This window comes from Oryzias latipes, chromosome 24, assembly GCF_053564925.1.
Source record: "Oryzias latipes strain Hd-rR chromosome 24, Olatipes_Hd-rR_3.1".
Lineage (NCBI taxonomy): Eukaryota > Metazoa > Chordata > Actinopteri > Beloniformes > Adrianichthyidae > Oryzias > Oryzias latipes.
Window position 1 is genome coordinate 6246682 of NC_136260.1, and position 25071 is coordinate 6271752.

Below are 25071 nucleotides of genomic sequence, written 5' to 3' on the forward strand. Positions count from 1 at the left end.
GGCTGAACAGGTTGTGTGCAGGGTGGTGTGCATCCTTGATTATTGTTAGTGTTTTGCGGGTGAGGCGGGTGGTGTATAAGTCCTGCAGGGAGAGGAGTGGTGTTCCAATGATTCTCCTGGCTGTGTTGACTATGCGCTGCAGGGCTTTCTTTCCTCACTTCTGAAAAAGTCCCAATGAAACTTACAATTCTCCACCTGGGGCAGGAGCCCACACAATGAGGACAAACTGCCTTTCTCCAGTTGAGCACCATGGCCTCAAACTTGGTTGTATTGACCCGCATCCCGGCTCCATCACACTTGGCTAGGAACTGCCAAAGAACCCTCTAAAGGACACAACAGGGGTGAAACATTTAACCACCCACTCCAAATTCACATCAACACATTTGGGTTGAGTAAGTGAACTCCCACTAACCTGGAAGGACCTTATGGAAAATTTAAAACTGGTCCACTGTTCCACAATAGAAACTGGACTGTAGTTTCTTAATCCGAGGTTGGACTACAGGCCAAATTCTTCTCTCCAGTGGCCTGGAATAGCTTTTCCCAGGGAGGCTGAGGAGTGTGATTCCCAAGTAGATAGAATACACCTGCCAATACCCCATCTGAAAAATGGGTACTCACAACCTCAGTCCGGCAATCCAGTGGGACTGTCCCCAACTACAACGCAATGCTGCAGAGACGTGTCAAGACAGGCCCACAGCCTCTAAAGACTGGAGGGACCCAAGGCAGATTTAATCCAACATAGCACCTTACCATCGAGAAGCTCCTTGACTACCTTGGTGACCTCTGCCTGGGTGATGGACAGCTCCACCCCAGCTTCTGCTTCCTTGACCAGCCACCATGCCACCATTTTTAAGGAAATCCTTGAAGTATTCCCTTACCTGTCTGACAATGTCTCCAGTTGAAGTCAACAGCTCCCCAAATGGTGTTAGCAGAAAATTGCTTCGGGGCCTGGGTGGTTTTCCATAATCTCTTCAAGGCTGTCAAGGGCTCACCAAACTCCTCCCAGTTTTTGGCTCCACAACAACTTTGGCTGGAACTTGTTCCAACTGCTGGGACCTATCAGCTGCCCCAGCAGTCCCACAACCCAGCCAGGCTTGATAGGACTTCTTCATCTTGACGACCTCTCTTACTTCTGGTGTTCACCACCAAGTTTGGAGATTGGCACTTAGCCACCAGAAATGTTAAAGCCACAGCTTTAAACAGCCTCAGAGACAATCAAGGTGGAGAACTTGACTCACTTGGACTCAATACCCCCAGCCTTCCCTGTTACCTGTTGGAAGTTTTTCAAGATGTGGGAGTTAAAGACCTCTCTGATGAAAGGCTCAGTTAGACATTCCCAGTAACCCTTCATAGTACGCTTAGGCCTTCGAAGTCTTGGCCTCTTCCCCCACCAGCAGATTAAACTCACCAACAGCTCTATCCCTTTCTTAATCAAAGAGTCCAAGACCCAGGGCTGAAGGTCACCTAAAATGACCGCAATGTTGATCATTGATCTCCTACCTAGAGTGTTATGGTCTCACTTGGACTGACGGACACCTTTTTGATTGAAGATTGTGTTCCTTATGAACAAACTATGTGGAGCACAGAAGTCCAACAACAGAACACAAGTTGGGCTCTGATCAAGGAGGCCTTTCCACCAAATCCCACCCGTCTAGGTGCAACATGGACATTAAAGTCAATTCAATTCAATTCCATTTTATTTATAAAGCCCAATATTTACAACAATAGTCATCTCAATGGGCTTCATACTGGTAATTGTATAATTACCATGAATCATAAAGAACATAAAGTCATAGAATTCAGCAGCTGATTGCTAAACTAAACTAAACAGACTAAAATAAACGGGGCATCCCTGCCCTTAAACCCTCCTTCGCGGCAAGGAAAAACTCCTAAAAAAACAACCTTGTCCTTTGAGATGTCAACAGAGTCTTCTGTTGGGGCGATTTTTAGTACCTGAAAAGGCACAAAGACAGGGTGACTCCAAACTACTGTAGGCGCAAACCAGAGTCAGACATTGATACCCCACCTGAGGGCGCAAGGACACTATCCTCTCATCCACTGACGTAAACCCTAACATTAGGGGGCCGAGCTAAGGGCTCTTGAGGAAGCCTATCCAAGCCTGCCACCTCTTACCTTGAGAAACATCGGAATGGTAGAGTCCAACCTACCTCAAAGGATTGAGTTTCAAAGCCGTAGATCATGTGCAGAAGTGAGCCCAACCATATCTGGCTGGTATCTCTCAATGCCAAATGAAAAGAATTACAGTACAGCAGGAAAGATAGCGCAAATAAATAGTTCAAAAACAACCAAAAACACAGTTTTTACGGATAGTCTAAAACAGGGGTCGGGAACCTTTTTGGCCAAGAGAGCCATAAACGCCACATATTTTGAAATGTAATTTCGAAAGAGCCATACAATAATGTAGTGTCCCTTTCCCACACTGAGGCACGGAGACTTAACCTCTTTTAAGGTTCTTTATTCGGGTTACTGCAGACCGCGACAAACGCCGAACAATTAATTCAGCAACTCCTGAGTCTCTCCCGCCGAGACGAGACGAGAGCGCGTCTCCCAACTTTATATTCCCCTGCTCCCGCTGCAGCCCTCCCATTTCCCTTATTCGGCCCATAGCTGAACCCCATTGGTCCAAACTACCCAACAACAGGCTGAGCGACAGAACTGAGAGCCAATCAGCTCTCTGCTTGATGCGGTCAATGAACTCCAGAACTTTTAACGCGGCCCAACAGCCACCCAACTCAGTCCGCGACAATATGTTTAAAACTAAAATACAAGTGAATGTGTGCATTTGATGTAATTTCAACCTTTTTAAAGTACAATAAGTCTGTGGATTCTTTTTAATAACATTGTTATGCTGTTTCTAATAAATGATGAGTATTTCTCGTGGTAGTTTTGCTGATGGTCTAGTCTGGTTTACGTGGTGAGTTTCTGCTTCATGCAGGCGTTGAGACTTTAAACGTGATCTTAGGTTGGTATGAATGTTTTGTAGATGTGAGACAGACTGCTCACATGCGGACCTGGAGCCAAACACACACTCACACGCTGCAGTGAGTGACAGGCAGTGGGTTTTACCTATTTACAATCCCTGCGCGATTCACCTGCTGCCTGTCCCCACAACACCTCAGCCCCACCCTCTGCTTTCTCCCTCACACATCCCGTCCCCGCAACTGCGCGCTCTTTCTCAGAGACGGGAGCGCGCAGTTTTAGGCACGGCAATTCACAGGTTTCCGGGTGGTACAAACTCTGTGAATTAATAGACAATTTTAAACTTATACTAGTGCTGGCGCAGATTTGTCTCTCTAAGCACCGCTACTACTGCGCGCCTCTGCCATCGCATCGCGCACGAGAAGGACTGGTCTAATGAAGAAAAAAAATTTGAATTAAAGATTTGTCTGCGAGCCACATGTGACCATCAAAAGAGCCATATATGGCTCGCGAGCCTTAGGTTCCCGACCCCTGGTCTAAAACATGCATAATTTACAAGCATCTAATGTTGTCCCAAGCCAGGCAGAAAACAGCATTGTTTTTCTCTACTAAACATTTGTAAAAGCAGCATTCAATCATCTTCCAGAAGTATTGCAATATGTCCTCTTGTCGGCTGCCACTAATTTCAGTATATTCGTTTATTTTTGCTGTGGGCTTTTCCCACTTTGTTTGGTGAGTTTTTTGTTAAATGTTTTTTGAGACTCTCATGCTTTCCATAACCTGAGACAACAATTAGCATCCAAGTGGTTTCATCATAATAGAGCTTCACATCAAATGCTGTGATCACTATCTTTAAAGTCAACAAAAAGAAACGAACAATTAAACATTTTCCACCTTCATTAATTTTTAAACATGAGTGGAAGTTTTAGGAATCCAGATAGCAATTGAGATTGAACTTTTTTTTGCAAAAAAAAAAGTTTCTACAAAAGCTCCCAATGTTCCTTTCAGTGTGATAACATCTAACTCTGCAGATCCTCTCTGTCATGTTAATTACAATACCCATGGTTTGTTCAGTAGAAGTGACAGAAATGCAGCAAACTTTTTATCAAACACAAAGTAATTTGAATTTTACAGGAAATACCTGCACAGATTAATTTGCTAATCCGAGTGCTGTTTTCCTTACGAAAGGGGGGAGTAAGGAAGAGATTTTAACATTGAAGGAGGACGTCTGTCTCTGGCTTCAAACACTGACCTTGACTGCTGGCAGTGCTTATCCTGCTAACTGCGCTAATGACAGCCCTGCGTGTGAGTGAGACTGTGTCAAAGCAAAAGATTTTTTTTTTTTTAAATGTGGGAAAAGCCAGACAGCTGCAATAATGGAGTGTGTGCATGTGCACGTGGATGAGTGAGTGCATGAAGATAGCATTAATAAGTATCATAATCAGAGCTGCTAACACTAATGAGCTGGGCCTTTGAAGAGAACCGCCCGGCGAGGGCTCCACTCATGCCAACTCATTAGCTGACCTGAGGAGGGCCCGATTAGAATGCTTTTGATGTAATTTTCAAGGATTTTCCTTAAAAAAAATGAAAAAAGGAGAAAACTTAAAAATATTAAGAAGTGAGATAAATATTGCACTAGACTTTTTTTTTCTTCCAGATGATGCTGGGGGTTGCAGTTGGTGGGGAAAGTGGGAGGTCATTCACAAAGAAGACTTCAAAGAATCCTCTGAAGAGCTCTGGATGAGATTGATTTGCTGTTTTTATTGCCCATGAAATGTAAAAATATGTTTAATGGGAGGAGAGAGCAGGAGAATGTTTCCTTTCGCTCTTCAAACTCCCACGCGTCATGGCTGTCTCTCCCTCAAACAGGGCTGTGCACACGCATCCGTCATGCACACGCCTGCCCGCCTCTGCAGAAGTCAGCAGCTCCTTTGGTGAAGTATGCAAGTGTCACCGACATGTGAGGCAGTGCTGGTAAATTAGTTTTCTGCTGAAAGCGAACAGGACAGGTTGCTAAAGCTCAGACACAACCTGCACAAACAGAGAACAACGACGCCGTCGCGTTGCCTTTCACTTCACAGCGTGAGCGAAGAGTCGGGATCAAAGTGAGAACATGTCAGGCCTTCACGCAACAACAAGGAGAGTGATCTTTTGAGTGTTTCAGTCAAAGGAGAGCTACACACTCAGACTTTGGTTTTCTTGACCATTTTTTATTAGCTGATTATGTTCTCTTTACTTTTAATTTCAGGAATAAAACGGTTGCACTTGAAGATCTTGCACAGATGCGCTTGAGAGAGCATCATCAGATTTTTAGGATTTAGTCTCCAAAGCTGCAGATAGAGCGTCAGCTCATTGTTCCTCTCATTCTAGAAAAGCGTTTTTGCATCCCTAATGGGGACCTTCTACTAATGCCATAGTCACAACTGCCCTTACAAGTGGATACGGCCCGTCTGCATGCGAAAAATTGGAACATTTGTATGGAGCATGCAGATGGCTTTCACGAAATTTCAAGGTCGTAGTCCACTCAGTAAGTCCGTAGAGCGAAAATGTTCATTTACATTTTTGTCCACGGCAGGTTGTAGCGAGCACTTATACAACAAGTAAGTGTGAAATAGATGAGATACAGGAATGTTGTACAGAATTTTCATTTCTTCAAAACGCGAAATCCTGCGCACTGAACAAGAATTCACAAAAGACCAGTGGCCTCATTGATAAAAACTTTGCATTGGATTTGCGTCAGAAGTGGCGTACGGATGAAACATAGGACGTGCGTACGCACAGAAATATTCGGATTTATAAAACCGTGCGCACGCACATCCTACGGATTTTTCCCTTAATAAATAACAACCAATTCTAAATGTAGCGCAGCTTTTGCAACTTCATGACACGCCCATAGTCCGGCACGTCGTGGTTCCTCCGAGTCCTCCTCTGTAACGCCGGGCCCAAAAGCTCGCAGAGGTCCAACAGGACGGCTCGAGGGAGTCGGAACCGGCTCATAAGCCACTCGTCCTCGTTTGCCAGCAAGTCTTGTTGCTGTCTAAAGATGCGTTCACTCTGAATTCTTCCATTTGCCACATCTTCTAAGAGCACAAGATCAGCCATTGTGCGTCATTACGCATTGTGATGGGGAATTTTATTTCCATCCATTTAATTACATCTGACAAGCTACAGATGTCGGGAATAATCGACGTGGAAATGGGAAATTGTTCAGCGCAAATGTAATTTCTTGTTGCTTTCTGAATGGTTGAGACATACGCCATACATTGTTTTATCAAAAATAAAACAAACTAAAGGCATATGCATGAATACCATAATTCCATAGCTTATGAAGAAATGTTTTACTATGAAAACAACTTTCCCCAGTGGACAATTAATACATCTATCCATCCATCCATCCATCCATCCATCCATCCATCCATCCATCCATCCATCCATCCATCCATCCATCCATCCATCCATCCATCCATCCATCCATCCATCCATCCATCCATCCATCTATCTATCTATCTATCTATCTATCTATCTATCTATCTATCTATCTATCTATCTATCTATCTATCTATCTATCTATCTATCTATCTATCTATCTATCTATCTATCTATCTATCTATCTATCTATCTATCTATCTATCTATCTATCTATCTATCTATCTATCCATCCATCCATCCATCCATCCATCCATCCATCCATCCATCCATCCATCCATCCATCCATCCATCCATCCATCCATCCATCTGTCTGTCTGTCTCTAATTGCACCTATATCTGCTCCGCCAGACAGACATCTGCCGACGCTGTCGCCATTTCTCATTTCACTCGTTTTTGTGCGTACGTCTGGGTCAGAGCTTGCATGAAGGACCGCACATTTTCCCGTCAAGTTTGCTTTTTATAAATATCAATTATTGCTTAGAGAGTGGCGTACGCCTTCTTTTGTGCGTACGTTTATAAATGTGGCCCCAGAGCTTTAGCTCCGGTGATTCAATTTCTAAATCCTGAAATTATTTCTGAACTCATCAAAAATAGGGAATAAAAATAATGTTTTTGCCAAATACGTTGTTGCCACTAAAATTTCTGCTTCATTAGAAAAGCAGGAGCCTTTCAACTATGTTGAGTTGTAAAAATCTAACTGAAAAACTGAGGAATGATTAGGAAAATCTGCTGTCATGGCCTGCAGGACAGCAGCCGGTTATGACTTTTACTAAATGATGAGGCTTTTTTTCCCTCCCTATCAGGTTGTAAACAGTGTTTTTTTTTTTTTTTGTAAACACCCAGTGGTCTCCTTAATAATTTCCCATCTGAAGTCTAAAGGAGACAGCAGGATGTTTGAGTGCAGGTAGAAACTTCCCCAGAACTTCTGCAGGCTAACGCTAAGGTGCTGCGATTTTCCGCGTGTTTTCCATCCTTGTTTGTGCATGAGCTGCGTGTTTGTCTGTGTGTTTCTTCTTCCCTTTGAGCTGCAGTGGTTGAGGCAGGCAGAGAGCTGCGTCTCTCAGAGTGAATTTGGACAGACTGGAGTCTGAGAGGCAGTTCAAAGACCACAGGCCCACAGGCAAAAGCCAACCCTGGGACCACTGTGTGCGTGTGCGAGAAAACGGAGAGTATGTTGTGGTTTGTGGGTGCATGCACTTGTCCAGACGTGCACCCTTTTTTTTTTTCTCTGAACATATCTGAGCTCTAAATCCTAATGTTCTTTTATTTTGAAAGAGCCTCACATATTGCATTTGCATTGGCGACAGCCTCTGCAGCTGTCCTGGGCTTTGACCCTGCTCTGAGTCACGCGGCACCACAGAAACAGCAAATAATTAATTATATAAAAACACTTCCTGCTAATTGTTGGGCTGTAATTAATGAGCTAACCTTTGGAGAGCAGAGGAAGAAGGTGGAGAGGGAGATTATTCATGTCATGTTTGCATAAATGAATATGCAAAAGATAATTATTCCCTCCGAGGAGAGACTGAAAATAGCCAAACGTCTCTATCCGAACCTCTTTTTCTGTCACACACAAACACACTCACCTCTTTCCTTTATCCTCCCATCAGCCACCGCTGCTTTCTCTTTGTCTGTCACTCTCCATATCCCCCCGTCTTTATCCTTCAACGCAATGTGGTCTGATGATAGGTGGCTCTGAGCGATGCATCGTGTTAAATGGATGAGTTTTCCTTTCAGTGAGCCTGGATATAACCTCTGGCTAATTGCTACTGGAAATGGTTTCGATTTGTCAAGAGTTTATCCCAACAGTGTGGGGGCTGACATGTTTCACGCACTGACAAGCAGGTCAGTGTCAAAAAAATGGGATTTGATGAGCAACTTGTTTGCTCTGAACTTGTTGGGGAGTAACAAGATTTTATTTTGCCTCAGATGTGCAATAAAAGACACTGAAGTACAGTTGTATTTTTTTTAAAATATGTTATGAACTAGTTTACTCTATAAAAGAAAAAAGTAGGACTGGTCCCTTCTGGCACCAAACAAAAGCTTAAATAATGTTTACTGTTGACCTTTTTAAACACTGTAGCCTTTGACATTTTCATTTGAATTAGCTATTGGTTTGTAATCGTTACATCTCCATGCTCTTCATGTAAAGCTTTCCACAGATGCAAAGAGGATATAACTTCATTTAAGTATAAAAAATAAGAGTACAATTCTATTTTTTAGTTTACCTTATAGTTTGGAAGTTTCTTTTTTACTTTAATTACAATGATTTAAGATTACTTCTATGAACTCTGATCCACTTTCTAAACTTTTCTGATTGACATTTGTGCAATAAAAGATGATTAGGATGGATTACAAATCCTCTAATGAATGTTTAACATTATAACATGGTAGCAATCATAGCATTGATTTAGAATTTCTTTCTTTTAACCCCTTCAGGATAAGCATCACGGCTGAAGTTTTTTTCAGTTTTCTCAGAAATCCAAAGTATAAAATGTTTGGAGTTGGTTTATTTTTAAGGAAACAAAACAAAAAACTAAAGAATACCAACAAAAGAACATAAACTCATTGAACACTTTTTTAGGCATATCCAGCTGCTCATTAACAGAAAAGTTCTTATCAGCCTATCAAGTGGGAGCAACCAAACATCAGAATGGAAAAGAAAGGTCAGAGGAGAATGACCAGACTGGTTCCAGCTGATAGAAAGACAACAGGAACTCAAAGAACCACTGGTTCCAACTGAGGTCTGCAGAAGAACATCTCTGAAAACACAACACGTCCAACCTTGATGCAGATGGACTACAGCAGCAGAAGACCGCACCGGGTGTCATTCCTGTCAGCTAAGAACAAGAAACTGTCCACCCCTTGTATCAGTGGTTCAGGCTGGTGGTGGTGGTGTCATGGTGTGGGGGATTTTTTCTTGGCACACTTAGGACCCTTTAGTACCAATACAGCATGGTTCCAATGCCACAGCCTATCCCATGTCCATCCTTTTATGACCACAGTGTACCATCTTCTGATGGTACTTCCAGCAGGATAATGTTCCATGTCATAAAGCTAGAATCATCTCAGACTGGTTTCTAGAACATGACGGTGAGTTCTGGACTCAAATGGTCTCCACAGTCACCAGATCTCAACCCAATAGAGAACCTTTGGGATGTGGTGGAACAGGAGAGGGAAGAGCACACTATAGATGTTGAATGTATGGATGTCGCCTGTTCTAAGCACGACTTCTGCTCTGCTACTGTCCTGGATTTAGCCGGAGTAAAAGAAAAAGAGCTGAACCAGCAAGGTTTTGGAGTCAAATGGAGAAGACGGCATCAGCAACAAGATTCCTTTGGAGCGGTTTGCTTCCTCTGATGATGACATCAGGCTTTTTACACAAGGTAAGCCATGAATCTGTAAGTGTTTCATTAAACAGAACCACAAACCATTAGCCATTGGCTCGCTCTGGGTGAATGTATGGTATGTGTTTTAGCTCTGGGGAGTAGAAGCTTTCAAGATCCAGAAAAGTTAAGAAAAGAGAAAAACAGGAGTTGAACCTTTAGACAGACTGAAGCAGTCCGACGTCAAAACTGAGGGAGCATGACTTTGTCTGACACGCTGAAGATGCAGCGAAGAACCTGTCCCTGAAATGTCATGAAGGTTTCGCCGGCTTCCTCTCTGCTCTTTGTCTGCACAGACCGGCGGCGGGAGCATGCGTGCTGCTGCCGGCCTCAGCCCCGCAGCTTCCTTTACCCATTCCAGTCACAGCCTCACCACTCCCCATGTGTGTGTGTGTGTGTATTTGTTTGTTTGTGAGTCAGAAAACAAACTGTGCATATCATATCCAGTGGCCACATTGATTCTTTAGGTTGGATGAGGAATATAGCAGCTAATTGAATAGATGAATAAAATATTTCTGAATACTAAATGAATGTTTTGTTCTGTTGCCTCTCAGCACAAGAAAGAAATGACCTCTCAAGTGGGATGAACTATGCTTGTGTGTGCGGTCTCATTAGCTTTAATGAATTACCATACAAAACAGATAAGGTGCTCTGTGATCAATGTGTATTGATGAGCGGCAGACTGGCGGGCGCATCGATCTCCCACATTGTTCTCTGGTCTTGCAGCTACAAAACCCGGCACATCCAGATGAAAGCTCCGGTGCCTTTAGGCGTCCTAACCGATCTAAATGAGCGCGTACGGTCTTCAGAACGCCTTCGTCTGCTGCCGAACCTCCTTCCTTCCTCCCCCTTCCCTTTTGCGGTGCTGCCACCTCACCGCAAACTCTGCCCACCCACTGCAAACCTCTCATCAATAAGACATCGACCAGCATACCTCACTGACCTCGACTCGCTGCCTCTCCATGCATGAACACCGCGCCCACGTACACACAACACCAGCAGCCATTGTTGTGGAGGCACCCATCCCAGGTGGGGTTGATTAAGTTTTCATGGATGTCCTCGGGGCGAAACACTTAAGGGTTAACCAGCTTCCTCCAGCAGAATTAAAAGAGTTAAAAGTCTGGCCTTTTTCGTTTCCACGCACCCCATCTATGCAGGGTCCTGGTCAGAAACAAAGTAATAGAAAGACTCCCACGCAGAACATACATCACAGAAGCTTTGTATGTTAAATAACATGAAAACTCATTTGACATGAACATTTGTGCTTCTTAGGAGTCTTCTATGGTTGACATAGTGATCAGGTTAAGATTGATAGGAAGGTATTCTGATTGTCCGCCATCTTACTGAGGTAATGATGAGAATAAAACTGCAAAGCCTCCCATCTGTGTTTCAACTGTTTTGCCACATATTGTACTATTTTGTATTGTTTACGATAAAATAACTAACGTTTTAATTGGTTTGATCATTTTAGAAAATGGTGTGAAACGCATTTTAATTTGGTCATCTAAAGTTTAAAGTTAGCCAAATTCCTTCGTGTTTGCTCAAGCTGCACAGTGTCTGTCTATCGTACGACAGCCCCAAATATCAGGAATAAATAAAAAAAAAAAAGTATAATAAAACTGAAATGATGTTATTTGAAAAACTGCAACTATTGGAAAAAAAGAAAATATATTAAAGCAGTTAGATTTGTGTTGATATGCAGCAGTAAGTTGCTGTTCTCTACTGCTGAATCTGTTGGAATTACGTCATTAATCCTTGAAAGTTCCCCTATGATCATCTTTTGATTTATTTTCAAAGCATTTCCAGTTGTTCTTTTCATTATGATTGGGCCATTTTCAGACAGAATCCACAAACCTCTGTCCTTTTCTACGACATCGTCAGCAGGAATTCAACAAAAATTCCCCTCTTAGTTGTGGGCGGGGCTGTTGGTGCAGACCAATCTCTCGCATGCTTTCCCGCAAGCTTACAGCCCCTCCAAAACGTTACTCCTTACTATCCACAGTCGCTTCATTTGATTAACAGAAATCTTTAAAAAAAAAAAAAAAACAGCTTCCACATGTTGTTGATGGTAAGAATTTTTGCATGGTTAATATATGTTACTATGAAAATTACTTTGAAATTAAGACCATAAAAAAAAAATCTCAATGGTTGCTATGGACCAACACCTTAATCAAAGGCTACCATGTACCATTTACCTGTTAGTTGTTCTTCCTTTATTGTTTAGGGAAACATCACATTCAACAGTTTTCTTTGAGAGTCTGCTCTAATAAAACCAAACGTTTGGGCTTTGTGTGTGGTGATTCTGGCCTTGGAATTTTTGAGATATTTCTGTTTTACCTGTTAGTATCATTCGGTTAAGGTTGATCATCCACAGCTGTCTTCCTTTAACTAAATAACCCTAAGTGTATTTTAGTATCTGGCATTCATCTGTTCTGCTTTGCTAAAATTTGGTTTCTCCATGTTGTTTTTGGTCATATTTCAGTTTATTTATGAAACGCTTTAGTTTCTGCCACCACGCCTGGTCTCCTGCATTTTGGGTCCACCACCAGTTCCTGACATTGTTGGACATGAGCAGCAAAGACATGGGTTGTGTCTGAATTCTCTCACTACTCCCTAACCCCCAAAAGACTATCCAGTGTCCTGAATTTTATCACAATTTGGACACATGATTGCTTTTTTTTTAACAGACGCCAAATATTTCATACATTTGCTGAAGTAAAAGCCTAATAAAAATGAGCATTTTACAAAGACTATTAAGAATCCACTCTGTTCTGATGATGAAAACAAAGTAAATTTAAATTTTCAAATGAAAAAAATCCTTTAAGCAGTGCAGTGTGGTCTATTTTTGCCAATTGAGTGAGCATTCATGCCCACTGGTTTCTCATAGAGACTTTTGGGAAATTTCTAGGGCATTAGATTTTACAATTGTACATTTGGACGGCACAGCAAATAGTGAACGCCCCATACAGTGCACTAACCAGGAAGCAGTGAGGGAATTCAGACACAACTTTCAACAAACCTTAAGGTCTTACTGAACATATTTATATTTATAAAAGAGCTATTTTAGAAGCTTTGGTTTGGGTTTTAATTTCATTTGAGGTCAGTTACAACATTTTTTTCCTGTTTTGGAAATAAAGCCAGTTACATCTAAAATTGTCAGAAATCTATTAGATGTCAAAAACTGTCATTAAATCACTCCAACATTGTCCTTTCTGCTGGTTTTTTCTGTGTTTCTTTTGGTGAAATTACCTGAACAGCAAAGCCGTTTAAAAACTGCTTAAGAGAGTGCCGCTTTCTTTTGAGAGATTTCACATCCAGAGCTTGTCAGGGGGAGGCTGACAGCGGCGTGTCGGAGGTGACAGGGCTGGGTTTCGAGGGCCGATTTGGAGTTAACACATCTGTCAGTTGTGGGAAACCTCCTCGCTCTGCGTTGACGTGCCGAATACAGCCAGACATGCCAGGCAGATGGCAGCAGACACACAGCCGCAACCTCACATCAGTCATCTGCTGCCGACGATGAAAACAGGCCAGTGTCTGTCAACGCGATGATATTTTTAATTCAAGCTGTCCAAACACTGAGGAGACTCTCTCATGTCTGCAAATAAACACACGTGCATAAAGCCTCAGCCTGTGATGTTTTTATCCCTAAGAGCAGCAGACACACAATAACATTTACTAATGGTTTTTATCATCTAATGGCAGCAACTGGTGGTGTTTGTTGGTTTTTCAGCAACTCCCTTAATTCAAATAAACCTCAAATAATTTATGTTTTTTGTTTTATACATATGACCTGTAATACTTACAAAAAAAAAGGAAATTCCATCTTTATAAGGCGCATATATACAGTATATATTTATATAAAGGAGTTGACCTGAAGGGTGAAGAACGCTCCCACCCACCCAACCCGCAGTGGTGACAGTTGCGACAGAGGCAGCAAACCCCAGAGACGAGCACCTGAGAGATGTCAGTCAGGCTCGGGTTCCTGAATGCAAAACATTTCTGAGCCCTAATCAGTCAAAAAAAGTCAGCTGTTGGAGGAGCAAGCGTGGACGGCAGCTTCGGTGAAAACAAAACACCCAGAAGTGCTTTGCCATCGGTGACGATTTTTCTTCCATGCCTGGTTTGGGTTTTGGGGGTCGGGAGATTCTTCTGGCTTGAAGGTTTTTGTGCTTTAAGCTTTTTATTGTCAAACTAAAGAAATGTGTTGTCTTTGGATAATGATTCATTGTCTGTCGTTAATATTGTTATTTGAAAACCAGGTCATTTCCTTCATACTTTGTAGGAAATGTTTATAACAGCATTAGTGCATTTACAATAACACACAACCAAACATTTTGACCTCTCAGTTCATCAGTAAACACAACCAGATTGAATCCATATAAAAGGTGCTCTGGATTATAAAACACACTGTTGTTTTTTGAAAAAAAAATAAGGATTTTCAGGGCAGAAAATACAGTTAAGGATTAAATCAGAATGAATTTAAAATTTAAAAATTAATATCCGTCTTCACATTCCCCTGAGTCTCTTTCAACCCAGCTACTGTTGGGAGGAGACGCCGTGAACATGTCGCCATTCAGTCGTAGAGCTTAAAACAACAAAACAAATACAAAAAAAAAAAAAAAGGATTAGAAAAATAATAATAGAAATTTGCAGACACGTTTGGACACCAAAATCATTCCAGACTGAAAGAAATTAAACAAAAGTAGCATTTTGTTTAAAAAATAAAGTAAAGCCTGGATTAGAGGTCCTTCCTGCTGTAGTGTAGAAGCCAGTGCTTTTGGGATGAAATCAGAATAACCGGATTTCCATCCATCCATCCATCCATCCATCCATCCATCCATCCATCCATCCATTTTTTAAACCCACGTTGTCCTGGTTCGGGTCATGAGGTTTCTAGAACCCAACCAGCAACCTCATGACCCAAACCAGTCATGAGTTTGGGTCTTTTCAGAAAAATGTCATTCCCCCAAAAAATAAAGAAGAGGAAAAATGATAAAATGAGAAAAGATGCCACCAAAATAGTGTGAGGTAATTGACTGATGAAAGTACCAGTCAATAGGTTGGTTAACATTTAATTCAAGCTGATGAAGTAGCTTCATCCTTTGTTTTAATCGACAAATTTCAGAATTACACCCTAAAGCAAATATTAACTGAATAAACATGATCACATCCAGATTCTTTCAAAAAACACTTTTTAATTGCACCGCTGCCCCCCCCCCCATCAGTCCCCGGAAATGAGTGAGATGGGCGATCATGGCTGCCTGAGCGATGAGGGGAAGCAGAGAGACACAATGTGGCATGGCAGCTTTTAGCAGCTGACAAAAAGCAGGACTGACACACACACACACACAAAATGGACAAGGCACAGAAAACACTGACTGTGCAGCGCATACACACACACACTCACACACACACACATGCAATGACACAGACACGTACTGACAGCCTCTCTCCTCTGGCTGGGAGTGGCAGGCCTGAAGCCCTCCAGGCGATGCTGCTGCTGCCGAAGTCACAAAATAAAGCCCTCCCTGCCCCCCCATGAGCTCACGTCCCTCTACCTGTCCGCTGACCCACTCCGCTCTCTTCTCCAACCCCCCATATTTAAGATCTGTGCTCGGCTTCTGCTGGAATGACGCTAAATGGACGATGACTTATGCCTCTGAGGCTGCATGTGTCTGCTGTCAGCTGCACTTCTGGCATCCTGTGCGCATTTGTGTGTTGGGGGGGGGGTCAGAGGAGCTGGTCAAAGGCCCGAGGCGAACGTCCCCAACACTCGCTGGAGGGAAGTCAATAATTATTAGTTTTCCAGGTGAACGGTGCTGCAAGCATGAACTGTTGAGCTCTGCCGAGCCTTCATGGTTCTGTGTGCTGCCCTGTTTACTGAGGAGCAACAGCTCTGCAGACCTTCAGGACGCGCACAGAAGACTATTATGGTTGATAGATAAGCTGTTTTCAAGGATCCTTTTGCTTTTGTTCACTGGAGCAGCTTGATGATGAAGCTTTAGGTCTTGTGATTGTCTTTCTTTCAGAAGCTTTTATCCTCATGAAAATGATTCCATGATCTCAGCAGTTTGATCAGTTATTCTTCTTCACATGAGGAACATGTGTATTTACTTTGGAATTAAGCAAGAACACAGGAGCACTCATTCTGAGTCGTAAATCGATTTACGCGTTTTTCATAATTATTTTTTTAATTGTAGTTTCTTATTTTTGAGCTTCGTAAACTTTTATCGAAGAGCTCCAGGATGAGCTGAAATATCTGCTGAAAAACTCAGTTTGAGTTGTTGTACAAGTACATAAATGAATCTAAGGGTTTTGGACCAGTGAGGATTTTCCAAGTATAAGGTTTAGTGACATCACTGCTGCCAGACAAAACAAACAGCTGTTGCTGGAACAGCTATACTCCAGGCTCCAATAAATATGATTTGTGTTCCATTTGCACCTATCTGCTGAATGGTGTGTCTGATGCTAAGGACACACCAGGCATGTTTGGCGTTTTTCAGAATGTGCTGAACAGGGACGTGCACAGGGTTTTAGAGGGGTAGGGGCTCAAAGTCGGAAAAAGAGCAGCAAAAAATACGTTTTTTTTGTCCTTTATACAATATGGGAGTTAAGTCAAATAAAAAAAAACTACTAATAAATAACTACCTACAACTATGCAACCCTTGTAGGTGAAAGTGTCATTTCTTTTATGTAAACAAATTGTCGTCAACACGGGTTCATTGACTTTATCAAAGACGGTGGAAACCCACACATGCACAGGGAGAACATGCAAACTCCACACAGAAAGGCCCCCCATTGGTGTTCTGTTTCAGATCCCCCAGCCGGGACTTGAACTGGGGGCATTCTTGCTGTGAGACAAGAGCGCTAACCACTGCTCCGCTCTGCAGATTTATTAGTATTAATACAAAAAAACAGAGGGCACTGGGGCACTTATTAAGGGCAGGTGATCAAGCACCCATAGGGCCCTATGGGCTGTGGTACAGCGGCAGGACGGTCAACCCATGATCATATTATTGCAGGTTCAATTCCCGCCTTGCACACCCATGTGTCGAAGTGTCCTTGGGCAAGACACTGAACCCCACCTTGCCTCTGATGGGAGGTTGGCGCCAGTGTTTGGCAGCGGAGCCGCCATCAATGTGTGAATTTGTGTGTGCATGGGTGAATGGGTCTGTGACTGTAAAGCACTTTGGGCCTTCGAAAGAGGGTAAAAAGCGCTATATAAGTATACTTCATTTACCCTTTACCATGTGTCCAGCACTGAATGTGGGTTTTGATGTCCCTACCAAATCATAGTCTCTGAGTGATTGAAGTTCAAGTCATTTAACTGTCAGCGCGCGGACCTCTAATCCAAAAAATGGTCTTGAAAACTTGAGTAGCGAGGCATGAACGCGGAAGCCCCAAAAGCCGATATGTACGTCTACGTTGACTTTTCATCGGGAGCAGTCGCTCAAATGCACGTTTCCAAGCCTTGTGTGAATGTAGCATGAGGGATGCACACCTGGCTGTACCCATAAACTCCAGGTAAAAAGGTCCACACATCTCACTGGTGCAAAACAGTCTGGTTTAGCGAGTGAGTCTGTGGGTAAAAAAATGCTTAAACCTGTAGGGGGCAGGAAGGTCGTGAACCTGTAAAGTAAAAATGTTTATGGACAAAATGTTTCTACGGACATGCTGCAAGTGACAGGTCATGGAGAACACTACTACCACACGTATGGGTAAGTAAGGCTAAAAAAGGTGAGACACAGGCGTGTTGTACGGATTTCTCAGTTTTTCAATCACTCCAAATCCTGCACACTGCGCAAGAAACCAGTTAGTGGCGTTCAACAGATAAGTGTGTGTTTCTTGTGAAAATTAGGGTGTAGTTTGTGTGGACATCCTACAGACACTTACATATGATTAGATTAGATTAGATTAGATTCAACTTTATTGTCACTGCTCATGTAGGTACAAGGCAACGAAATGCAGTTAGCATCTAACCAGAAGTGCAATAAGCAGTATGTACAGAATAAAGGTCTATAGTATGTACAATAACTATACAGGTAAGTATTATGGACATAATTTACAGATATTAATACTATAAGCACGATATACAGATAGGTGTACTATGAACATACTATTCAGATGAGCTATGTAAGAGTGTATGAACACTATAGGCAGAACTATGAACATAATTTACATTATTGCAATGGACAGTAAAGTGCATAGAAAATATCACAATGTGCAGATGGATTATACAGTGTTCCCGGATGAACAGACAGTAGTGCAAGTAATAACAAGTTACTGTTTTTGCTTGTTGTGAATAAATAAATAATTCGGAATGTTGAAGAGGGGGGAGGAGTCTATGGTGGTGTGGGGGGTGTTTTAGGTGTGTCAGAGGGAAGAGTTCAGCAAGAAGACAGCTTTAGGGAAAAAGCTGTTCCTGAATCTTGTGGTCCTTGTCCGGAGGCTCCTGAAACGCATTCCGGAGGGGAGGAGGTTAAACAGTCCGTGGTCAGGGTGAGAGGAGTCCTTGAGAATGCTGCGATCTCGACGTAGACAGCGTTTCCTCTGGATGTCCTCAAGAGGAGGAAGTGGTGTCCCTGTGATGCGCTGCGCAGTTTTCACCACCCTCTGCAGTGCCTTGCGGTCAGCCACTGAGCAGTTCCCATACTAGACTGAGATGCAACTCGTTAGGATGCTCTCGATCGCACACCGGTAGAAGTTCACCAGGATGGATGAAGACAGCTGGTTCTTCTTCAGTGTCCTGAGGAAGAAAAGGCGCTGGTGAGCCTTCTTGACCAGGTTGGAGGTGTTTGTGGCCCAGGACAGTTCCTCCGAGATGGTGGTTCCCAGGAACTTGAAGCTGGAAACACGTTCAACAACCATCCCGTTAATGTGGATGGGGTCATGAGTGCTTCCATTCTTCTTCCTGAAGTCCACAATGAGCTCCTTGGTCTTGTTGGTGTTAAGGAGCAGGTTATTGTCAGCGCACCATGTGGCCAGGTGGTGTACCTCTTCCCTGTAGGCAGTCTCATCGTTGTCACTGATGAGGCCAATCACCGTGGTGTCATCTGCAAACTTAATGATGGAGTTGGATCCATGCACGGGCTTGCAGTCATGGGTGTAAAGGGAGTAGAAAAATGGGCTCAGCACACAGCCCTGTGGTACGCCAGTATTAAGTGTGATGGTGGTGGAGTGGGTGTGACCTGACCGAACATGCTGAGGCCTGTTTGTCAGAAAGTCCATAATCCAGTTGCAGAGGGAGGTGTTGATTTCCAGGTCTCCAAGTTTTGTGGTCAGCTTGGAGCGAATGATGGTGTTAAATGCTGAGCTGAAGCGAACAAACAACATCCTAACATATGTGTTGTTATTGTCCAGGTGTGTGAGTGCAGAGTGCAGCACATACTGCATCCTCTGTGCTCCTATTTCTATGATTTCTATTATGACGTGCACAACTTGTGCATGCAGCATTTGTGTGTGGTCGGTAAGGAGCAAGCACTAACTAACGACTCTAGTGTGACATCAGGACATCGCACAACAGCATCACTTGTATAACACAAGTCGTTTTGACTTCCATTAGCCTAACAGATGGTTCATGATACACTTACTACACAACAATGGTACGTTCCATTTTGGCTCCACGAGCTACAGGGGAACTACAAGACAAGAACTGCGCTCCTCTTGAGATGCAGCGGCTCCTCGACAATCCTCCACAGGCCCGGACACCCAAAACCCTGCAGCACCTATACGGGTCAACCCTTCTTATGGGTGACTGTGACTAGGATTAAGGTGAATGCAGGCGTGTCTTGCAGTTCTCTTAAGAAAGTACAAACCTTCTTTTGCCATATTTTGTCGTTTGATGTGTGTTTTGTTTTTGTTTTGCTGATAATGAAGGGCTTTGACAGCAGCGGTCCTCACGTTCAAACGGCTTGTGTTGAAAGAACTGTGGTGATTGTGACATGGTGCCTCTGTCAATTACCTGCCCCCTCCCCCTTCCTGCTCTGCATTGGAGGGGACCAGCTGGTTCCACTCACCTCATCTTCCTCCCCGCCTACTTAGGAGATCCAGGACCTGTTTTCAACGCCAGTTCGTTGTTCCTCCCACGGTGCTTATGTCTGGCCAGCTCATGCTTTGTACCTTGTCTAAGTTCAGCCTCGCTAACTGTTCCTCTCTGCTCCGCTCTCAGGAATCATCATCATCATCACGAGTGAACCTCGGGTCGCAGTCCTCCGCTCTCGCTCCTCATCCATCTCCTCGGATTCAGCCGAAGCCACGCTCTCTGGTTCATCCTGCCACAAACCTCCAGTCAGCCGCCACGCCGCATCACGAATCCTGTTCTATACTCACCTTCTGTGAATTAAATCATCTAAACTCACCTTACGTCTCCAAGTGTTCTTCTGGGTTCCAGCGTTTGGGTCGGTCTGCAAATCCCGCGAGATCATGACAGATTGTGCATTATCCTGCTGGCCTTTGCTTCACTTCCACCTTAAGCAGGAACATTGACTTTCCGTCTTTGGCAAACAAATGATGTACAGTTAAAAAAGCTTAAGGGGGACATATTAAATCCTTCCTCCTTTATTCCCAAATGTTTTTTTTCTTTGGTCCTTCTCAAGGTGTAATTTACTGCTCGCCGCAACCGCCACCTTTAATCAACAGGCCGCCGCGACTTGGCGCCCGTGTTCTGCTTCCAGAATGAAGCATTTGAGGCTTGAATGGGAGTTGGAGAGCGGCTGGCGTGCGGGTGGGCCCGGGTGTGTGTGGGTAAATGTCCATGAGAGTATGAGGTTGATTAGTTCAGGTTTTAATGTGGTGTGGTCGGCATCGCCTCGGGTCATGCAACAGGCCTATTGTGGGAGGCAGAGGAGAGGAAGAACAAGGATGAGGCAAGAGGGTGAAGAGGAGTGTGTGTGCTGGATATGTGTGTGTGTGTGTGTATGTTAATGTGTCTAATTAGAGGAGTAGGGGATCATACTCTGGCTCTGAGCTCGAGCAGCCGCCTGACGCAGATATGACCTCAGGCCATGGTCTAACTTGCACTGACATAGCTGGGCTCACAAACCTGCTGGAGCAGCAACACACTGCTAACCCACACATTAACACACAAGTGTCACCACTTTAACACAAAGCTGCAACGACAAAACCAAACGGTTGAGGTTATGAGCAACTTGGCTTTATTGCTGGTTGGTTTTAATGCCGTCAAAAGCAAAAGCAGCTTTTTCAGCTAAAACTGCACTAAACATGAACTAAAAGATAATTATAAATAAATCCGTTTTTTCCGGACATTCTAGGTTTTTCCAATCCACTTTGATCTAGATTTTTCTAGCGAGATTAGATTGTTTTAGTTGTATTATAACATTGAAGGGATCAAGAGATTATATTGAGGGATTTGTGGCACAATCCTGTACGGAGAAGGCAGAAGGTGACTGTGGGAAGAAATCTTCCAGCAGAACCAGACTCAGGACGGTGGAACCACCAGCCTGGATGGTTTGGAGGATGACAAAGGAACATTCAACAGTTAGTAAACGTCATTTTTAACTGTCTTGGTTGGATGACCGACAATCATTACAAAGATATACATGACTGTTTTTCCTAGTTTAAACAAAAAAATAGTAAAATAGAACATTTCGATTTTTTTTTTACAAGAACGTCATACGATTTATAGTATTGTTACTGTATATTACAGTTTTTTCCATCCTTATTAAAGAGGATGCTGGAGCAAACCCACCATGAAGAACATGTAAACTCTACGAAGATTGGACCCATCCAGGATTCAGACCAGGGCCTTCTTGCTGTGAGGTGAGACTGCTAACCACTACACCACCACGCAGCCCTTTTCAACAAAGACTGTAAAATGTGTTTTAGAGGACAGAATGGTAAATGGGGTATACTTATATAGCGCTTTTCTACCTACAAGGCCCAAAGCGCTTTACAGTCACACACACATTCACACACTGGTGGCCACTCCGCTGCCAAACACAGGCGCCTGCCTACCACCAGAGGCAAGGTGGGGTTCAGTGTCTTGCCCAAGGACACATCGACTCATGGGCGTGCAAGGCGGGAATCGAACCTGCAATCTCACGATCGTCATTTTGCAGTTACCTGAACTGAGAACAGCTTCAAACCGCTCAAATGTTCAACTGTGTCTGTCTCCTGTTGTTATAATGCTAAAGGACACAATACAAGAGGGGAGAAAGCATGGCCGGATCTAGCCAGCCCCTGTTGGGGGAGCAGGCAGAATATTAAGGAAAGTGTGTGTGTGTGTGTGTGGGGGGGGGGGGGGGTGTTTGGGTATACTGAGAGGTTGGAGTGTAGAATCCTTCCAAGGCCCTAAAATGCATAAAAGCTATGCTTACTGTGATGTGACTGTTGTCTTCTGTGTTCCACCTGACTTTTCTTCAAGGTTTATGTAGGGTGAGTGAGAGAGTGATTGATTTATTTATCAGTTTAATTTTTTTAACATTTTATTTATTATTACATACATGTGTCACTTTTATTTATTTATTTTTAAGTTTATCTTTGATTTAGTTTTTTTGTCTTTTTCATTTATTTATATGTATTTTTGGTCACCTTTTTAAACTTATACTAAAGTCTGTCAATAGGTTTACCTATTTATTCTTTTCAGATTTTAGTCTTTTATTTCTCTATTTTTTGGTCACTTTAGTTTATTTAGTTGTGAACACACAGCATGGCTTCTGTCAGTCCTTCCAGCATTAGTCGTCTGTTTTTTGTGTGCAGAAGTCGTAATAAATAAATCCATATCCGGGCTTCTTGTTCTGTCTTCTCATGAGCTAAAATAACCACATGTTGTTTTCTTTCATGTAGAACGGTGCAGCAGAAGAGGCTAAGAACTGGAGACAAAGTGCAGAAAGAGCTTTCACGTATGCAGATGATGCACCAATCACAATGGAGGTCACATCCATACGATGGAACTGAGGAAAGACATTCTTATACCCATGTAGATGTTTGCAAACAGTGCTGAAGTCTATAAACTCAACAATGCCGTCAGTCTTTTTGAACTCTTTTTCCAACATTATTAATATTTTTAACATGGCAACATCCAGAAAAGAGGGAGAGTGTCATTGTCCCCAAAAGAGGGATGTGGTGTCACATCTGGGGGGGGCAGTCCTGGCATTTGGGGGGGGGGGGGGGGGGGTGCATTGCCCTCCTTGCTCATGCCTAGATCCGGGCCCGGGACAAAGTGACCCTTAGAATCAAGATGTGGGACTAAAGAAAACGTTAAACACTGATGGCATTGGCGGAAGACTTTCTCCCACCGTTTTTCCTCTCAAACCCGATGAAGGAACTACTTTCCGAGTTGGAAACAGCTAAAGCGCACAGGCTGAGTGGGAGTCGGGAACAAGATCCGGCGTGACAGTCTGCAGTGCAGCGTGGGTTTTTAGCGCGCTCACCGTCTGGAAGATGGTGTTGGAAGGGCTGGGTGAGCGGGGAGCGAGGAGGGAAGGAGGGAAAATATGGGTGTCAGGGTGCTAGCAGTCTGTCGCCCCAGGCTGTGACATTACTGCACTTCTGCTCCGCTTCAAAAAAACCAAATCTAACTGACGACTGCTGTGATGGCTTTGTGTGTGTGTGTGTGTAAGCAGTACATACTGTATGCGTGCATCTAAATCGTGCTCGCTGTGATCTGAAATTGGGATAATGTGCTGTGACACTCTGCTGAGTAGAAGACTTGAGACAGTGTTACTCCACCAAACCAGCACCCAGGGCCGCGTGTGTGTGTTTCAGTGTGTGTGTCTCAGGCCCAGCATGGACTGATGGATCAGATTGACAGGCAAATATCGAAACCATGATTAGTTTCTGCATCGAGTTTTCAGTCTGCCTAAGCCGAGCACTTTTCTGTGTCAATCGACGAGCTGAGCGCTATTGAGCGCCCTGAATCAGTCTGCAGCTCAACTAATGGAAAACCTATACAGCCCATAATAACTGGTGGGAGAGCTGTTTAGCTGGGGTAATACTCCGGCTCTTATGACTGTCGATATACACAATACAAGCACTAAAAACAGATCACAAATACACTTGCCTAAGACATACATATAACCCGGCAATAACAAGTACAATATATGTTTGTTGTGTGTTTTAAAACACATTTCTTCTTTTTCTATTTGAGGAAAATTTCACTTTTTAAAGCATGAATGACGATGCTTTTTGACCACAACAGGTTTTCAATTGTACAAACCAATAAGTCCCATCACCACAGAGTTTTACTTAGATATTAGGTCAAAGTCTTTCCATTAGAACCAAGGAGAAAACTGGGCCAACTTCCTGTTGGAAGCTGGTTTAGAAACAAAAGTAACTCAAATCAGGTTAGTTTCAGTGTTTAAGGGTTAAAGCCAAGACTATTCAACGGTGGGTGAGTTAAGCTTAATTGAGGTTTTAAATTGCTCTTCTCTCAAAAAGGGGGTGTGGCCCAATAATAAACAGATGCCCAATGAATCCCCTGCTTCAGACAGTCTTGTGCTATCTTGTGGTGTCCAGATGACCCCACCCATACATTGAGGTGTTCTCCCTACCATGACAAAGGTGGATAAAGGTGGAAAGATTTCATGTAATCCATGGACACCAGTGAAGATCACAAATCATTGAAGAAAAAAGGTTTATCAACTCCCAATGTTAAAGTGCCTAGGATAGCACAAGGGCTACACTAACGACGCTAACACAGCTAACATGTAGTGGTATCTGACCATTTTATATAACATGTCCCCAACCAAGTTGGGAGTTGGCGTAGTTACAGTAATGCTTGTTTTAGGTGTGCAAAGTAGAGAGAAGAATGATCATACTGGTTCCAGCTGTTAGAAAGACAAATAACTAATTGATACAACTGAGGTCTGCAGAAGAAAATCTCTGAAGACACAACACGTCCAACCTTAAGACAGATGGGCTACAGCAGCAGAAAATCACACCGGGTGCAGCTCCTGTCAGCTAAGAAAAAGAAACCGGGGCTAAAATTCACACAGACTTACCAAAACTGGACAATAGAAGATTGGAAAAACATTCTCTCGTCTGATAAGTCTCCATTTCTGCCACATTCAGACGGTAGTGTCAGAATTTGGCGTCAACACCATGAAACCTTGGATCCATCCTGCCTTGTCTCAACCGTTCAGGCTGGTGGTGGTGGTGTAATGGTGTGGGGATATTTTCTTGGTACACTCTGGGCCCCTTAGTACCAATAAAGTATGGTTCCAACACCACAGCCTACCGGAGGATTGTTGCTGACCATCTCCATCCCCTTCTGACCACCGTGTACCATCTTCTGATGGGACTTCCAACAGGACAATGTCATCACAGACTGGTTTTTAGAACATGACAATGATTTTAC

The 25071-nt window shown here is 43.3% G+C and overlaps 1 long non-coding RNA gene across 1 annotated transcript in view; it reads left to right on the forward strand.

Annotated features, from left to right (window-relative positions):
- LOC144990128 (uncharacterized) overlaps nucleotides 1–20060 on the forward strand; it is a 46855-nt gene extending 26795 nt beyond the window's left edge. Inside the window, exons 3-4 of the long non-coding RNA XR_013654086.1 lie at nucleotides 9629–9755; nucleotides 19924–20060. This is a non-coding gene — a long non-coding RNA (uncharacterized LOC144990128). The remainder of the gene's footprint in view (nucleotides 1–9628; nucleotides 9756–19923) is intronic.
- The last annotated feature ends 5011 nt before the right edge of the window (nucleotides 20061–25071 follow it).